This window comes from Danio rerio, chromosome 21, assembly GCF_052040795.2.
Source record: "Danio rerio strain M-AB ecotype USA chromosome 21, GRCz13ab, whole genome shotgun sequence".
Taxonomy (NCBI): Eukaryota; Metazoa; Chordata; class Actinopteri; order Cypriniformes; family Danionidae; genus Danio; species Danio rerio.
The window spans coordinates 49,783,881-49,802,500 of NC_141041.1; the positions used below are offsets into that span (position 1 = coordinate 49,783,881).

An 18,620-nucleotide genomic window follows, 5' to 3' on the forward strand; every position below is an offset into this window, starting at 1 on the left:
ATCTTGATGTCTAACTTTTAAAAAATGAATGAAGGGGAGGGTAGCGAATGATCCTGGGTCACTAGAAACTGGAGGTTTCAACAGCTGAGGGTTAACGGCACTTCCTAGTGATCAGAGCAGGCCGAAACCCACTTTCAGTCTAAGAGCCTTGGACACAGGTAAGTGGTTTTATTTGGAGCTGCACGCGTATGGAAGGCCTTTCTCCAATGTTCCGTCGTTTCATGAAAAACCCTGGTCAAAAAATATGCAGCGGCAGAAGCGTGCGGGAGATTTCAGGCTTCACTGTTTACAACTAGCCAATGAATGTACTTTGACATCTCCTGGGAAAATTCTTGCTGGTTGCCTTCACAAAGCGCACAGGAAAATGGCTCCATTTTTCCCCCTCCGCTTTTTGCTCCAGAAGCACGTTTTCCTTCTCTCTCTCTCTCATCATGATGTGTGTATGTAAGAGAGAGGAAGAGAGAGAGAGAGTAACGGAACTGCGGGCATTTAAGAGTGAGCCGAACGCCATGCAAACATGTCAGCAGTGAAAAGATGGGGGGTGAAAAGTACCACTGCACAAAGAAGATGGAGAGGATACATGGAGAGATGGAAGACTGCACTCTCAGTCAAGTGCTCGGTTAGTAAATATTTCAAAACTGCGGTCAAAAGAACGATGTATTTCTTCTTCTGCTTCTACTTCCAGTAGGTCTGGATGGCATCTTTAAAGATATTTTAAGACAGCAGAGAAGATGGATGGCAAACAAATGAAATGTCAGAAGACACACTGTACAAAAGTAGTGACAGTAAAATAGAGAATACAAATGATTGCAGAGTGAATTGGGGAGTGGGTAGACTGTTTAAAAGGAGAAGAAACAAATCTGTAAGGATCTGATATACCCGAATGTCCCCACAAGTATAGCAATACCAGTAAATGTTAACCATGTGGGCATATTTTTTTGGTCCTCATGATGAAAACGGCTCATGATCACACAAAATTAAGTATTTTGACGAAGTAAAAAGGCAGTTTCCAGTAAGGTTTGGGGAAGGGGGATAAAATATACAGTATGTACATTAAAACATCATTGCCTCTATGGGATGTCCCCATATAGATAGCTGTACAAATGAGTGTGTGTGCCAATCTTGTATTCCGTAGATAGATAGATAGATAGATAGATAGATAGATAGATAGATAGATAGATAGATAGATAGATAGATAGATAGATAGATAGATAGATAGATAGATAGATAGATAGATAGATAGATGGATGGATGGATGGATGGATGGATGGATGGATGGATGGATGGATGGATAAATATTTTGATGGATGGATGGATGGATGGATAGATAGATAGATAGATAGATAGATAGATAGATAGATAGATAGATAGATAGATAGATAGATAGATAGATAGATAGATAGATAGATAGATAGACAGATATATAGATAGATAGAATGATAGATAGATAGATAGATAGATAGATAGATAGATAGATAGATAGATAGATAGATAGATAGATAGATAGATAGATAGATAGATAGATAGATAGATGGATGGATGGATGGATGGATGGATGGATGGATGGATGGATGGATATTTTGATGGATGGATGGATGGATGGATGGATGGATAGATAAATAGATAGATAGATAGATAGATAGATAGATAGATAGATAGATAGATAGATAGATAGATAGATAGATAGATAGATAGATAGATAGATAGATGGATGGATGGATGGATGGATGGATGGATGGATAAATATTTTGATGGATGGATGGATGGATGGATGGATGGATGGATGGATAGATAGATAGATAGATAGATAGATAGATAGATAGATAGATAGATAGATAGATAGATAGATAGATAGATAGATGGATGGATGGATGGATGGATGGATGGATGGATGGATGGATGGATGGATGGATAAAAATTTTGATGGATGGATGGATGGATGGATAAATATTTTGATGGGTGGATGGATGGATGGATGGATAGATATTTTGATAGATAGATAGATAGATAGATTTATTCATTTATTTATTTATTTATTTATTTCAATCAGAAGCTGTCAAATGTTCAACAACACACATCATCTCTGCTCCGTCTGAATATTTCCAAGGCTCTGGAGCACCTCTAAACACCACCCCACCCTCCCCAAAAATCCAAATCCTCAAGAATTCCAGCATTTCCGACTCTTCTCCTCTCTCCGACCGCACTGCCAGATGGCACCATCATCTGTGTACATATTCAGATGACAAATGTAAGGCAGGTGGCATCTCTGGAGACGCTGTAACTCCATTCAGGAGGACCTCTCCGCTCCTCGTCCTTTTTGTTTTGCTAAACTGTGGGAAGATCACACAGAGCTCATGCCCGACACAGCAGAAAAACAGAAAGTCAGGTAGAAACAGCGAAGAATAGCAGCTCTGACGGTGCCAAGGAGACTGCGTCCCGGGCTGAATTCTGCTTTTCCCTGAGCAGGTTTTCACTGACACAGCAATGTATCTCTCCTGCAGGTAATGATGACGCTAATGCCGAGCGTTTGTGTTCAACCTCTTTCCTTAGGAGAGAAGCTGAAAAGTGCTTACTGCTGAGGGGTGAAGGAGACTCCACATCCGTATGATGCATGAGTCTTTAGCACAACTGTGGATTTATTGCCTTAATTAGTCTAGGAGTTGATGAGCATTCATCTGCGTACCGGAGAATCATAGAAGTGTGTCTCAGTTTGTGCTAAACAAACGCATACAGGCAGGTCAGGAGTGGCTTACGGTGGATGTGCAGATGTGAGATGCCCTACAGCTCCCTCTGCTGGCGCTGCTGAGGGGTTTTTTGATCTTCACCCTCAATTCTGCTTCACGCCAATGACAAGATTACACTGCGGAGCGCACTGGGGATGGAAACGTTTGGTGTATTTAATTAAGATTCCGACTTCAGTCCTAGCAGAGAGATGTGCTTGTTTAGCTATACATTTCATCGTGTGAGTGTGTTCGTGTGTGCCTTGAGTTGCTCACGTTGTGGGGACCAAATGTCCCCACAAGTAAAGCAACAGCAGTCTTGAGCTTGATTTTATTTTTGGGGGGCAAATGAGAAAAATGGCTCATAATCATACAGAATGAAGTATTTTAAAGATCTGAGGATTGATTTAAGGATAGGGTTGGAGTAGAGTGGGCAAATAAACAGTATTGTACAGTATAAAAATCATTGTGTTCATGGCATGTCCCCGCAAGTATAGCAATTCCAGTGATTTTTTGACTCTGTGGGGACATTTCTTTTTGTTCCCCATGAGAAAAACAGCTCATAAATCAAACATAATGAAGTAAAAATACAGACTGTTTCCCTTGAAAGTTGGATTAAGGGTTAAATTGGGGGTTAGTTGGGTTAAAAATGCAGTAGGTATAGTATACATATCATTACATCTATAGAAAGTACCCATAAAGATAGCTTTACAAGTCTGTATGTGTTTGCATGTATGTGTACCATGTATTCTTTATGTTTTGCGGACCAAATGTCCCCACAAGTATAGCAATACCAGTTAATTTTGACCTTGTGGGGACATTTATTTTTGGTTCCCATGAGGAAAACGACTCATAAATCACACAGACTGAAGTAAAAATGAAGATTGTTTTCCTTGGGGACTGGGTTTAAGAGTAATATTGGGGGTAAGGGAGATTAAAAATACGGTATTTACAGTATGAAAATCATTACAAATATGGGAAGTAGTCCCCATGAAGATAGCTAGTGTGTGGTTAATATTTACTGGTATCCCTATACTTGTGGGGACATTTGGTCCCTACAACATAAGGAAAACATGGTACACACTAACACACTTAAACAGCTATCATTATGGGGACTTCTTGTACGGTATGTAATGATTTTCATACTGTACATACTGTATTTTTAAACCCTCTTACCCCCCCCCAAATTACTCCTAAACCTAACCCTCAAGAGAAACAATCTGCTTTTTTACTTCAGTCTGTGATTTATGAATTGTTTTCCTCATGCGAACCAAAAATAATTGTCTCCACCAGGTTAAAATTACTGGTATTGCTATACTTGTAGGGACATTTGGTCCCCCCATGTGTACCATGTATTCTTTATGCTTTGGGGACCAAATGTCCTCACAAGTGTAGCAAAACCAGTGAATTTTGACCTTGTGGGGACATTTCTTTTTGGTCCCCATGAGGAATATTGCCCATAAAACACCCAGACTGAAGAAAAATTGCTAAATGTTTTCCTTGAGGTTGGGTTTAGGGGTAATATTGCACTGTAAATTCTAACATGTTCAGTTTACTTAAAAAAAGTTTGGAAACCGATTGCCTTATTTTTGCAATATAAACTTACAAGGAAATCTTAAGTTAAGTTTAATTATTGCCTTGAAGTAAGAAAACTAAAACTTATAAAGTAAACTAACTGTTAAAAATTAAGTAAGTTTAATAGAAAATTCTAGTTAACATACTTGTCATTATTTAGTAATCTTACTTAGGGTTTTATAGTTAGATTACTTTAATAACTCTATTTAACTAATACTGTTCTACCATGTTCAGTTAACATCTTGAATGCTAGTAGTCTCAACATTGTTTTAATCCACCATTTTAAGTAATGTCAACTAAAGAAACTACGTGCAATCGGTTTCCACATTTTCTTCAATTAAACTGAACATAAAATATGTAGTTCAACCTACAAGTAATGACATTATACAGGTCTTAAATGTAAACATTTTATTTGACAAAATTAGCAGAATTTCACAATACACTTGTGATATTTTAGTATCACAATACACTTGTACACAATACAGTTTTGTAAAAACCTGTTGTAAAGTGCTGTAATATACTGTAAACAGCAATACAGACAAAAAATATAATAAACATGTTCAACCCTAAAACACAAGTTTTCGAAAAGGTTTGAAAATCTATCAAAAAAACTTTAAATACTTGACACTTGGAAAAAAGATACTTAAATTAGTGTAATTAAACATGCCATTGCACCAGCACCTTAAACATGGCAGCATATAGACACTCACAGAGGAACAGATATTAAGCTTTAAAGCTAATTTGTTAGACTGTGTAGTTTAGATTTTCCTACAGAAAATATCACATTAGTGTGGTCAAAAGTATTGAGTTTGGTATCAATCAATACTGAAATATTAAAAATATCCATTTTCCACCAGCATTTGAGTGCTACTGAGCTCGTTCTTAAACACCATTGATTGGCCACTGTGTTCACATGCTCAACAGAAATGACTGTGATTGGCAGTGACTGTCATAGGTTTACCATTTTTCACTGAGTCCAAATAAAGTTACACAGACACTGAAGTGTTTCAAAGCCATGTCGATAGCTGATTTGTTTAGAAGCTAACATATAAGCTATCTGGTGATGAATCGACTGATCGACAGTGCTTTGAAGTTATCCAGTGTCTTTGTATCTTTGCACCTGGTGAACAGTGGTGAAGTGTGGTAAAAATAATGACCTTCAAAGCCAATCAGTCATATCTACTGAGCATGTGAACACAATGGCCAATCAGTTCTTGCAATGTTAGTGGGAAATGGATGGACTTTTTTTTAAATTTATTTCAGTACCGATTGGTACCAAACTCAATACTTTTGACAACCCTATAAATCACAATACACTTTTTTGGTAAAAAAAAAAAAAAAGTGTTTTAAACACCAAAATGCTGCAGTCCTAAATGTAACACTGCAAACAGCAACATGTTAAAAAGCAACACTTTGTAATTAAACATGCCATTATACCTGAACCTTTAAACATAAAGCACAGCAGTATATAGGCACTCGCCGAATAAAACACATTACGCTTCCCTCCCAGCAAAAGCAACACACGTTGAACAAATTCATATGCATTGCTCAAAGTCTTTGGGTAGTCCGAATTCAGTGTGTAAATCAAAGCAAAAAAAGAGACATACTGCATGTGGCAAAGTCCATAACCACTTTTCCTTCCAGTATAAAGGCCCACATTGCATCCATAATGAGGTTCTTTAGACATCTTCACACACGACAGTCAGCAGGCCAACATCTTCTGCACTGAAGTCCGACTCTACAATTACATCCTATGAATAGAGAAAGAAAAATAAGTAAAGTTTGATATTCTAAATGGCACTAATAAAGCCTGTAGTGGCCAGGAGACCAAAAGCAGAGGTGAAAAAAATACAATTCCTTGTGCTTAATTTAGTAACACTTTAGTAGGAACCAATTACCCTATTAACTAGTTGCTTATTAGCATGACTATTTGTGTTTATAGTACTTTTACATTCAAATGCTTCTTATAAGAAGGCCTTGCTATGGTGCTCCTTCTTCAATGTAGACCAACACGATGGATTTGCCTGTACTGCTTCTACTAGGCTTGTCATGATAGTGGAATTTATTACCAATCCATATAGTAATTTTAAAAACATCCATTTCCTGCTAACATTTGAGCATTGTTGAGTGTCATTTCTGTTAAGCATGTGAACAGAATGGCAAAACAGTGCTGTTTAAAAATGTGCTCAAAAGTGCTTAAAATGTTAGCAGGAAATTTGCTGCTTAAAATTGCAGCAGAGATTGGTACTAAATTCCAGTATCTTGAACATGATACTATTCTAAAGGAACAATATTTTTTTTTAATTAAAGAAACACTGTAATGTAATAAAACAAACTGCAGTAAAAGTACTTTTAAAACATTTTCAAGAAATTAAATGCAAATGTGTGAGAGACCAATTGGTGCTACATAATCAATATAAATATTTTGTAGGGAAAACTTAATAAATTGGGAACCGATTCATGAATGCATTTGGTTTTGCTAGATTAAAGCAGTGAGTCAAGTTTGCATTATTTAGCACACTTTTTAAAAATGTATTAATAACTATTTTTTAATGAGAAAATTGATGTTTTAGTATGGCTTTTAGAACAAGGGTGCAGCCATCTACAATCCCACAGCAGGTGACTTCACAAGGTTGGTTATAATACGGAGCATCTTTGACTTTGTGGCTTTTAACACTCTTTTTACATCTTAATCCAGCAGGTTCTTTCAACTGAAATTATATTTCTCTCAACATATTACATAGGTATTACACTTATTAAGATTTTTTTTTCAAGCTAATCGTCCTCCTTTTCAAAACAAGTGTGTTTAAAAATTAAAGAAATGCATTCATTACTTCACTGGCCTATGAAGCTAACTGACCCTGTGACGGCACAAGCTGCTGTATTTGCAACATAGCAATGCTCTTGCTCCAAAGGCCATAATATAACATCCCTCTTACTTTCAAATACTTACATTAAATGCATTTGTTTTATTATTATAAAATTGAAAATTTTTATTAATAAGTGAAGTAAACTGGAATGACTGCTTCATTTCCAGTCTAAGAAAGCAGAAACAATAATACTACTTACAAAACACATCCTGAAAATTTCTTTAGACTCATCCCTCTAAAGGACTGAAAGACCCCGGAGAACTGCTGCCAGATGACCTTGAAAAAGTAAAGACAGGTAGACATGCATTATAGCCTAATGAAAACATCAAATGCAATTTATTGCAATCAAATGCAAATTATGATTCAAAGATGATGACACAAAAATACCTTTGAATTAACATTTTGAAAATTTCTTCTAGTTTTCTTCTGCAATTTTCTCCTGTTTTTTTTTTTTTATTTCAATCAAACGAGCAGTGTGTGTCCAGTGCAGCGTAGAACTTGGATCTCACATTTCTTCCTGATATTCGATTGAATTCTGCAAAGATCCAATCAAAACATTATTAGTCATTAATAACATTCAAAAACACAAATTCACAAAATCACACAAAGTTTTGAAAAGAAAACAAACCTTCTGCAGCACTTGCATCAGCTGGTGTTTCCTCTATGACTTCCTTCTGGATGTCACTGTTGTGCACAAAAACGTAAAGTGTTATTGACATGGCTAAGCGAAATTCTAAAACAAAAAACAGATATCAGAAACACATGCAATGATACAATGCAATGCCATTTAGCAACAGATGTTACACTTTAACATGACATAGTTAAATGTTCTTGAATAATAAAAGCTGCCAAATACTCCCGGCGCCTGTCATCAAAAGCATGAGCTATACTTGTCACCAAACAGTAATAAACACAACCCCCGATTAAATATAATCATGGCATTGTTGCTGGTGTGCCTTACTTTTATGCGCATTAAAAGTGGAATAAATATTTGTCTCAATTGATGTCTTTAAAAGGACACTGAACTTTCTGACTAGGGTTGCACGGTTTACCGGTACTATGGTAGTATCGTGATACTATGGCTCCAAGATACTGGCGGTGCCACTGTAGTTTGTAAACGGTAGTATTGTCATTAACAGTCTGCCTACAATACATAATGCTGCATGTGAAAAAGTCACTAAAATACTTACACGATTCAGCAACAATAGATCATTGTATTTTAATAGTCTATGGAGCCTTCTAAGGTTGTAAAACTGTAGAATTTGCGCTTTTTATGGTAGCCTATTGCATATTTTGTGATGGTTCATTTTGAATCGGAATTCGTTTATTTCTGTTCCTGTCAATATGATATAATAGCTACAACAACCGTGACAATCTATTAAAAAGAATGACTCATGAAGTGAAATTTTGAATTACTTTGGATTCTTATCCGATAATAAGTGTGAAAAAAGTATGATAGATGAAAAACCCAAAATAGCAACAGGAAACAATTTTTGACCACTTCATATAGCCTAGGTTTGTTGGAAAAATGCTCTTTTCTTTATGTATCTTTATTTTAATGTTTTTTTTGCTGGAATGAATACATTTTAGGTGAAGAGATGTGCAAATACTTTTTTCAACAATAAGGGAATTATTTAAATTCAAGTAGGCCTATAATAACATATACAATATATTATTTCTGACATTTTTCTTTATTTCATGGATTTAAGTTATGAATTACAGTATTGCAATACTACTTGGTATCACCATACTTCAGCTGGTATAGTATTGTAACATAAATTAAAGGTATCACAACACAACAACCCTATTTCTAACTAGTCCTCAGATGATTATTCAAATGGACAAAATATTCAGACTATTCTTGATCATGCAGTTCTTTGCTGAGAATTTTGTTAAATGTACTTTTAATGCATTAAACGATTTAAAATTACCCTGACACTCAGTATGGAGACAAGGTAACGTTAATAGAACAATTCATGAATATGTTCTATGGCTTGTGCGGTATTGTTCAAAAAGTTTTCTTTGATGTGTAAGTGCAAAACTTACATTTCCACTGCATATCAGCTCACAAACTGGTAGTCTGAAATAAAAAATAAATAAAGGGTATAATGATATTACAAACCAAATATGCCACTCACAATACTCTAATGGTGTGCTACATTTTAAACAACCTTGTAATTGTTCAAATTTATTTGCCCTAAATTGTTAAAAATTAGTGAAACCTTCTTTAAAAATGCAAACTAACAGGTTTGGCAAAGCCTGTTTCTTTACAGAAAGTTTGCTTATAACAAAGGCTTGTTGATGCCTTTGTGTGATATTGAGCAAACAAAGGGATGTTTCTGTGCTTGGTTGTACGAGTTATACCACTTCATCATTAACGTTATCCATCACACATATTCAGTCGCGTCTGGTCAGATTTATTTGTCATTACAGCAATACAAAACACTCAATAACGTAACGGCAAGACTGGAATAAACCTTCAAAGCGGCATAAAGAAAAGACAAATAGCATATAAAACAAATAAATGAGTTAATTAAATATCTCTCGCATTTTCATAAGTTTAACTTTAAGTTTCATAAGGATTGTTAGCATAAGCACACTTTAGCATCATGTGTAAATATGTATCTGCCTCATACAGTGACACGAATCGTAATCGCATCGAAATCCTAAATTACCTACGACACTCACGGGTCCATTTTGAGCTGAAACTGCTTTATAATGTTCTAAAAGCCTCGGCGGGTTAAAACTGCTGCTGCCCCGGCGATCATGGAGAAAAAAACGACTGGTCTGGTCATGAGCCGCTCGCTGACGCCGGACCGAATCACAGCTGATCTCCTCACCTGCTTCCTGCAGGTGATCTCATAAAAGTAAATCTTAAAAAAAAAAACACGCATATTTTCGTCACAACAAGCGCCACTAAAGTTCAGCGATAACTAACGTTACTGTATTTGTAATGCGGATAAATAGGTTTCGTTTTCTTTTTTAAAAATGTAGACCTACAGCTATGTGTTAACTTTACATCTATTTGAACGGATCATTGCGCGCGCTCTTGCTCTCTCAGTGCATCATTTAAAATGGCGCGGCCCGCTCTTTTAGAGCATAACGCCCACTTTACAAATTACTACTAACTTTACAAATTATAAATAGTTATTAAAAAGGACTAAGCAGCTAAAAATAGCTTATCTAGTAAAGTAGACAGTATTGCAAATAACGTGCAGTGGTCAAAACGTTTAGTCACAACATCATGGGCTATTAATTAGTTCACAAAACAGCAAACAATTTCACAAAGTGCAGGAAATAAACAGATTACTGATACTATACAAATAAAATCAAAGTAGTAATTAAAACGAAAAGTTTACCTTGATTTACAGCAGTACATCTTCTCAATATGAAATCCTGTCCTTCAATGGCGGTGCTGGGTGGCGGTTGCTTGTGACTCGGGATGGGGGATGGGAAATCACCACCCAGTACGCATGCGTAACAGCATGGCTTAGCCCTTATAAGCAATTTTACTCAAATTACATTAGTTATGGGAACTTTATACCTTACTATGTCAGCAACACTAATGCATTTCTAGTAAACTCAACAATTAGCTTAAAATTAAGTAAACACACTAGAATTTTGATAGTAAGGAATACTATTCGCATTTACAGTGTGGGGGTAAGAGGGGTTAAAATACCAAATGTACATTATAAAAATCATTACAAATATGGAAAGAAGTCCCCATAAAGATAGCTTTACAAGCATGTGTGTGTGTGTATGTGTACCATATATTGCTTATGTTTTAGGAACCAAATGTCCCCACAAGTATAGCAATACCGGTAAATATTAACCTTGTGAGGTCATTTTTGTTCTAATAAAGAAAACAGCTCATAAATCACACAGAATGGTGTATTTTGGAAAAGAAATGCAAATAGTTTCATGTGAGGGTTGGGCTTAGGGTTATGGGATAAAAAAAAACAACATTTCGTACAGTATAAAAATCATGAAGTCCTCACAAGTATAGCAATACCAGTGATTTTGACCTTGCGGGTACATTACTCTTTGGTCCCCATGAAGAAACAGACTCATAAATCACACAGACTGAAGTAAAAATGCAGGTTGTTTCTCTTGAAGGTTGGGTTTAAGGGTAATATTGAGGATTAAAAATACATTTTGTACAGTATTAAAACTATTACATCTATGGAAAGTCCCCATACAGATAGCTGTACAAGTGTATGTGCATGAGAAAGGAAAACGTCGACAAATTCTATATGGATACATGCATATTAAATGTAAAGGTCTGCTTGAAGCACGGTAGAGAAAAGCTGCCGCAGATTGAGCCCAGGCCCACATGCCTTTCATGCACACAGTCACGCAGCGCACCATACATGGAGAAATAGAGTGGCGAAGAAAATACCACTCTTCCAGCCGATTCACAATTCTAATCATCAACTCATTGCTTAGCAACAGAGGGGTTCCATAGCAACAAGGCAGCATTGTCACTCGTACATTGCAACGAGAGACACGGTGCTTTTCATACATTGTATTCAATCTGCTTCATTTTTTTTCTCTCTCTCGTTCTCTCATGAATGGCCAAACGTTGGCATCGTGTCCTTATTTTATCAGACGAGGAGCATATATACGGTGACTAAATTGTCAGAGATGGAAAACCGAGGATTCGGACAAACATTTTAATGGATGTTTCGGCGGCATGTTCATTAGCATGTGCCAGAATGAGATGAGAAAGCTCTACCTGACATTTGTAGCTATTAAAACGGTGTTGACATTTAAAGAAAAAAAAAAAAAAAGGAAAAAAGCCTCTGGATGTGGTGAATCAGAACTATCCATGTATTTATAAGGACTAAATATTCACTAGAAACATGTTCACTTAAAAAAACTCCCAAAAAAACAATCCAGTCTAGTGTGATCATCGAATGATCATCGATTATTAAAATACATACGTAAACAATCTGAAATTAATGATAAGTAATCAATACCTGACATGGTCCATGGATGTCTACATATTTATTTCAGGAATATTATGTTAGAAATAACATGCAATTAATGAAGAAATAAAAATAGTACATGATCTACAATTTCAACACAGGCTCATTGTGAAAAAAATTACCCCCGTATACATTTTTGGAGAGCGTGAATTGTGTATCCAGAGCTACTATATTTCATCTTTTAAATGAACGCTACTGGGGCAGTATGACACCGCCGCTGGCTTCTGTTCCTTTTTTTGCGCTACCAGCTAACCGCTTGCCTCCATGTGGACGGCTTTTCCGCTGTTACCAGTTTGTCCAGTAGCTCGCTGCGTACATTGGCGGACTTTAAAATTAAAGGCACACAAAAGATCTGAAAACATGGTAAAAACCAGGCGGCTGCAAGGGCTTTTCTTTCCTGGATTGCTTTTGAAAACACTACTGGTTGGGTTTAGGTAAGGCGATGGGTCAGTCGGTCATTTCTGCATTGCTTTTGAAAACACTACTGGTTGGGTTTAGGGAATGCGATGGGTCAGTCGGTCAGTCATTAAGTCAGTCGACAGCGGCCTCTGGTGGACTTTAGTGAGAACAGCATGCTCGAATGACACCAGCGAGAGAAACTTGAGATTTGAAAAAGCGTACACAGCTGCCACGGGTAGATTCGCGAAAACAAAAGCCGCAAAAAAACGTAGCTCCTGGGACATATTTGGCACCGTACAGAAATGTATACAGGGGTACGTATCAATAATGAGCCTGGGTTGCTCAGTTTTAAGCTGATATTGAATTTACTGTAGAAAAATATTTTTAATTATATAAACTTTGCATTGATCAAAAATGCAGAATTGTGTTCCACATTTTACTATTTGCATTCAACTTAATGTGTATTGCTAGATCAAAATCACCCAAATGAAATCAAACAATGAATTGCATTCTCTATAAACGTTTGTATTTAATAATATGTGTGTACTGTGTATATTTATGTCCATATTTATAATACACACACACACACACACACACACACACACACACACACTGTTGACATCATAAAAATTTACAAAAAAATACATATTTACACAAATATAAAATGTAAATATGAACTGTTACGTTTAGATGCGATTAATCATTGAACAGCACTAAAATAAACACAATAAAGCTCATTCTATTAATATTTTATGTATTTAATGTATTCATATTATAATAACAGCTGGCTAAAATCTGCAAACCTCATTAAAAAGAATGGTTTCGGTTACTATTTATGACCTTTTGGCCTTTTGTTTTTGTTGTTATTTTTTATTCGATAGCTAAGATTGCAAATTAGCTTTATAGCAATAAAAGGAAAAATAGCCTAAACAATGATACAAAAAATACTTCAAATATAAATAAAATCTTAAAATATTAACAAACGTGGTTGATCATTTAATTATGAGTTAATGTTGATTCAGTTCAGTTCAATAACTGAGAAAAGTTGTAGCGCAATTAAAAGTTAAATGTTTAAATCAGTTTTATTGCTAACGTTACAAACCCTATAAGGAGGAATAATAATAATTATAATAAAAAAATAATAAACAGTAAAAAAAAGTTTTTCAATTATATAAACACTGCATTGACCAAAAAGAAAGGCATATTTGTGTTCCGTATTTTACTATTTGCATTCAACTTAATGTGTATTGGTAAATCAAAATCACACAAATAAACTAGTGCAGTCAAAAGAATAAACATAATTAATTGCATCTTAGATAAAAGTTCTTATATACCTAATATTTATACAACAGTTCTGGTTCTGTCTGGTTCTCGAATCTGATTGGTTGATAGCCGTGAGATATTCTGCAATATCAGCACTGGTACAGCCTCTTCACCCTTGTGTATTTCTCCGCCCCCATAGAGTGACAGCAGAGGAATAATCTCACGACAGTTTGACAAATATTGCAGCTGTGGGACAACATAATGTACTTCTGAACCTTTTTTAGTTAAGAATGTAGTTGTTTAGATTACAGGCATGCAGTTTATTTGTAATTCTTTTTCGTAATTTTTATAGATTCAGCATGTTGGCAGCCATCAGTTTGTCATACTGAGCAGAGCAAAGACGGTTGATGTTCTGCCACAAAACTCGGCGTAAGATTCGAACAACAGCTAATCAAATCATTACAGAACAGGTAAGTCTATCTCTCTCTTTTGTATGTTGTAGTGCTGTATTAATACCCGAGTAATCTGCTAGTGTTGGCTTTGTCTTGGCTTTTTTTTTTTTTTTTATTATGATCTCCCAATTGCAACAGAGAATTGCTGGGAAATGTCATGCCGTTTAGCCTTAAAATGTTAAAATGTGAGCAAAACTACCTGTTTTGTTATCACTGTAGACATTATGCTAGAGAATCATTCAAACACTAGCTCTAAAGTGACGTTGGTGAAGTAGAAATGGTTTCTGCCTTTCTGATGTCAGCTGCAGATGTGAATGAAGGGCGTAAGAAAGTAGTTCCTTGTACAAAAGGATTTTGAGACTCTCCAGGTTTTTATATACATGATTGTGCCGTCTAACTGTTGTATAAACAAAGTATCACATTTGTAGCAGTGCGATATGGCTGTATATCAGCACTGGTGGTGCACTAAGGTGCTCGGCCTGTGGCCTTGAGCCAACGCACGCCTCCAGTGCCGATATACAGCCATGTCGCACTGCTACTCATGTGATACTCCTCATATATACACATTTTGTAAATTTGTTCAATCCACTATTGATCTAAAACGAAAACAATGAACTAACACAGTAAATATAAATGTAAATAGTAGGATTTAGGCAGAATGATGCAAAATTCTCATTTAGATCGACTGATATGACATTTGTCAAGTGATACAATGCATGAACTAGCGGAAAGAGTTATAGCGCGCTCTTTAATGAACAGAACTTCAGCATCAGCACACATTTCGCTGTGGTAATTTGTGTATCTGCGGCTAACAACACAGCTTTGTGACACTGACAGCCGGTGATGAATTAAAGCGCTCGGCAAACTCAGAGGCCAGAACAAAGAGATAAATGTGTACAGTTCTGCAAGTTTTAGGAAACTCAGCAAGCAGCCATATGGCACAGCACATTTGCAGAAAAACACCATCAGCAAGATGAAGAAACACCTAGCACAACTGCGTCAGCCTACAGGACACCTTCAGGATGTGCTTACAGCATCCCAGAGTATTAAAAACAACACAGTTTTGAAGAAAAACACACACACACACACACACTTACTTGATAAATATACTGAGCTGCAGAGTTACACTGAAATCAGCCTTAAATTTGCTCGTCCGTTGCAAAAAATGCTCTTCTTACTGTGAGTTTTTGTCTTGTTTCTTGTCCAAATATCAATCCAGAAACCTTTTTTTAGACAAGTAGAGATCCTTGCCTTATTTTCAGAAGTAATATGTCAAAATTAAGTGTTAATGGGCACCTATGATGAAAATTCTCTTTTGTGCGCTGTTTGGACAGAACTGTGTGTAGGTATGGTGTGTCCACGGTGATATTGGAGTATTATATAGACATAAATCACTTTTTGTTTTAATTTTCTGATTTTAAAATAGGATCCAAATCCCTCTGAATTTAAGGCCCACCGCATTGTAGGAGTGCGGTTTGCCCCCCCCCCCCCCCAACCCCCCCTTCATTGAATTGATTGATTGCCGTGTACACTGAAAATAATAATGTCTGCAAAACTTTAGCAAACAATTTATTTGTGTTGAATTTAAACAAACAAATAAACCAGTTAAACTCTGCTGCTATTTTGGGATTTCTACCTGGATTTTGCCTACCCAAATTTAAAAGCTTCCCAAATCCACATGCAGCAGTGTAAATGCAAAAAGTTGGCATCATTTTAAAGAAAACCCTTTTGTGTTTAAAATAACTGTTTATGTTGTCTGTGTTATAATAAACACCTAATAAAAGAGGCGCTTTTTGTATTTTTTTTTCATAAACTCAAATTTGAAAGTGTACCTTTTAGGTTGTGTGTGGTCTAGCATGCTGTAATTAATGTTGGTGGCTGCTGCACATGTCTGTGATCATAGGAAAAATAGAAAAATGTCTCCACCATAATCTATGCAAAAGTTATTGTATTCCAACTGATGAGAGGTGCTGTACAAGCCACAGGGAGCGATCATTGCTTTCATATTTCACTATTCTTTTGTTTGATCAAACATAATTCACTGTGTTTGGAGCACGTCAGACATATAAAATGATTACTTATGCACATCAGCTCAAAAACAGAGGAGAATGGCCCTGAAGCGCACAGCATAAGGTTAGAGACGACAGCTGTCTGTGCTATCTGGGGCTGCTTGTTGATCATAAATGTATTGTTTTCACTTCTGCACCATGGAAACACCGAGATTCATTGGACAACTGTTTGATATGTGAATATAATTCAGTAAAAAGAAGACTAGAACCGTATGAGCACCGGCAAGAGCTTTCATTTGACCTATAACTTTTACATGTGTCATATGAAAAATATGAAAATAAACCAATGTTCAATACCCAGCTCGGGTGTGCAAAATACTGTGTATTTAACTGTAAATAATTTTTGTACAGTGGAATAAAAACCAAAGTGATGCACATGTACATAATATATAGATTCTACACTTTCAAATGACACCACTTACGGGGGTCTGGTGCAATGCTAGCCCTTTAAATATTAAAGCAAATGTCGATGACGTCACGGACCCGGTACCGGGTCCGCAGTTTACCTTTAAATTGAGTAATATTCAACTTAATTTGTTTATTTAAATTCAGCTCAAAGATATTGTTTACAACCACTTAACATAAAAAAAATATAATTCCAAGGAAACATCTTTGCATATTTTTTTTCAGTGTATTAACATGTCTGTGTAGTAATGCGTATAATCATCAACAAAGCAAGCAAGATTAAAAGATCTGTTCAGCGCTCTGTGATCATCAACCATCATCAAATGTGATCAAGAATGAGTTTTACAAGTTTAAAACATTTTTAAAACAGAGCAGGTTTGTAATAAATTACAGCGATTTTACCGCCTTTATCCCGACAATTATAAAATGTTAACTCAGGTTTATTTTGTACATTAGCATAACGGATAGCCATACAGCAGTGTGTGTGTGCATAAACTGTGTAACGACATTGTGTGTGACTCCTAATCGTCATTCGTTCATTTTCTTTTCAGTTTAGTCCCTTTATTAATCCGGGGTCGCCACAGCGGAATGAACCGCCAACTCATCCAGCACATGTTTTACATAGCGGATGCCCTTCCAGCTGCAACCCATCTCTGGGAAGCATCCATACACACTCATTCACTACAGACAATTTAGCTTGCCTAATTCACTTGTACTGCATGTCTTTGGACTCCTTGGGAAACCGGAGCACCAAGAGGAAACCCACGCGAACACAAGGAGAACATGCAAACTCCACACAGAAACGCCAACTGACCCAGCCAAGGCTTGTACCAGTGACCCTCTTGCTATGAGGCGACAGCACTACCTACTGCGCCACTGCGTCGCCTAATGTAATCGTAAGCTTGGCAAACAATTTTGGAGGATTTGATGTTTCCCAATTCAGTCAGCCTGAGAGGGGTTTGTGAAGTGAAATGACTTGCCTTAAAGGGACTTTAGTAATAATTAGCCTTTAATAAAAAAAAAAAATTAATTAAAAAAGCAGCGAACACTGAGGACTAATGAGCAAATCTGAACAGAACTAAAACCGAATAGAGGGTGTTCAGATAGGATCATCTGCAGAATGGCTCTCCTAAATGCATCCAGAAGGTCAACGCTTCCCAAAGGCTCTTTTCCAGGTATAATAATGAAATGGGTTTTTAAACATACTTCCATGCCGTTGAGCCGTTCGCATCCATCTCAGGCCCCCCGCGATAAATGACATGTCTTTCGCTGTGTATTTATCGGAGACCATCACAGGGCCGTATCCCGTCCTTGACAGATCTCCCCTGACGCCCAAGGACTAGTCTTCCCTATCCATCATGAGGGTACGAAAAAACGGGTCCGGTGGGGATGTGTGTGTTATTGTATTGTACACGTCTTGTTGAAACATGCAGGGGAACAATAAACTGTGCTTACGTGCCTGCTAATAGGCCTTCTTATTCTCCGTCCAAGCAGAACGGGCTACACACACACACGTATACAGGTTATATCCGGGCACTTTTATGTCCTTTGGTCATAAATCCAAAAAATAAACAGTCGAAGTCAGAATTATTAGCCCCCTTCAATCTTTTTTCTTCTTTTATAAATAATTTTTAAATGATGTTTAACAGAGGAAGGAAATGTTCACAGTATGTCTGATAATATTTTTTCTTCTGGGAAACGTTATTGTTTGTTTTATTTTGGCTAGAATAAAAGCAGTTTTTAATTTTTTAAACACTATTTTAGGGACAAAATTATTAGCCCATTTAAGCTATATTTTTTCTCGATTGTCTACAGAACAACAATCGTTATACAATGACTTGCCTAATTACCCTAACCTGCCTAATTACCCTAACCTAGT

At 36.4% G+C, this 18,620-nt stretch overlaps 2 protein-coding genes and 1 long non-coding RNA gene across 8 annotated transcripts in view; 1 reads left to right on the top strand and 2 right to left on the bottom strand.

Annotated features, from left to right (window-relative positions):
- gpr34l (G protein-coupled receptor 34 like) overlaps positions 1-18,620 on the top strand; it is a 224,102-nt gene that overhangs the window by 97,860 nt on the left and 107,622 nt on the right. The window lies entirely within an intron of this gene.
- Positions 1-18,620, bottom strand: part of gabrb4 (gamma-aminobutyric acid type A receptor subunit beta4) — a 115,738-nt gene that overhangs the window by 60,414 nt on the left and 36,704 nt on the right. The window lies entirely within an intron of this gene.
- LOC147838987 (uncharacterized) lies at positions 4,689-10,573 on the bottom strand. 4 transcript variants are annotated; one of them, XR_015520783.1, is made up of 7 exons: positions 10,525-10,573; positions 9,854-10,038; positions 9,212-9,245; positions 7,794-7,849; positions 7,553-7,700; positions 7,365-7,441; positions 4,689-6,046 (listed from the first exon to the last, which is right to left on the bottom strand). It is a non-coding gene; the product is annotated as an uncharacterized LOC147838987 (long non-coding RNA). The 4 variants fall into 4 exon arrangements; XR_015520781.1 differs by lacking the exon at positions 9,854-10,038; XR_015520782.1 differs by lacking the exon at positions 10,525-10,573 and having other exon boundaries at positions 9,854-10,232.